The sequence below is a fragment of the Pteropus medius genome, unplaced genomic scaffold, assembly GCF_902729225.1.
Source record: "Pteropus medius unplaced genomic scaffold, Ma_sr-lr_union100, whole genome shotgun sequence".
Taxonomy (NCBI): domain Eukaryota; kingdom Metazoa; phylum Chordata; class Mammalia; order Chiroptera; family Pteropodidae; genus Pteropus; species Pteropus medius.
This window is the reverse complement of record NW_024350396.1, coordinates 796,961-797,765: the sequence shown is the minus strand read 5'-3', so window position 1 is coordinate 797,765 and position 805 is coordinate 796,961. Positions and strand designations below refer to the sequence as shown.

The 805-nt window shown below is 48.2% G+C and overlaps 1 pseudogene; it reads left to right on the top strand.

The window, feature by feature from the left end:
- The first annotated feature begins 458 nt into the window (after positions 1-458).
- On the top strand, positions 459-577 carry LOC120584074 (uncharacterized; annotated as a pseudogene).
- Positions 578-805: the final 228 nt, after the last annotated feature.

The following is an 805-nucleotide window of genomic DNA, read 5'->3' as shown; positions in this document are numbered from 1 at the left end:
CGTAGCTGAGGCTCTCACCCATCTTGCGGGCTGCTGGGTCCCCCGTTCCTAGACCGCTGCTCACTGCAGAGGACGCGGTCACACATAGTTGTGAAAAGCTTCGAGTGAACCACCTTCTGCGATGCGCGTCTCCAGGCCGGGGCACCTCCCTGGCCCTCACACTCTCTGAAGCCGTGTACGTGAGATGCAGATGGAGCCACGACTAGCACGTGCCTCCCTTGGTGACAGGAGAAGGAGGAGCCATCGTCCCAAGACACACCCCAAAAGGGGGGCCCTGTCCTTAGACTCTGCGGTCAGCGTGGACAGTGGTATTCATGCCTCGAGCGGATCGGCATCCTTCGGTATTCCAAACGCACATTTCCAGGGCAGCCATCCCGACGGCACACTTTAAATCAAGCAACGACAATCTTTAGGATGTTTGGATGTAGTTTTCTATTCATTAATAGTTTTGTTTATCAGTCCATGGCCACGCCACCCTGAACGCGCCCGATCACGTCTGATCTCGGAAGCTAAGCAGGGTCGAGCCTGGTTTGGACTCGGATGGGAGACCACCGAGGAAGACCAGGTGCTGTAGGTGTAAAACATGAAAAAATAAGGGATTGTATGCTGACCGGGTCCTTGCAATCTGTTGCCTTACCTGAAAAAAAAAATATATATATATATATATATATATATATGTATATATATATATATATATATATGTTTTTGTTCGTTTATTAATCATGTACTATTTCGCATTCTCTGCTACAAATAACTAGCACGAAACAATCAAAACCACAAATGATAGAAAGAAAACTGTGTCTGC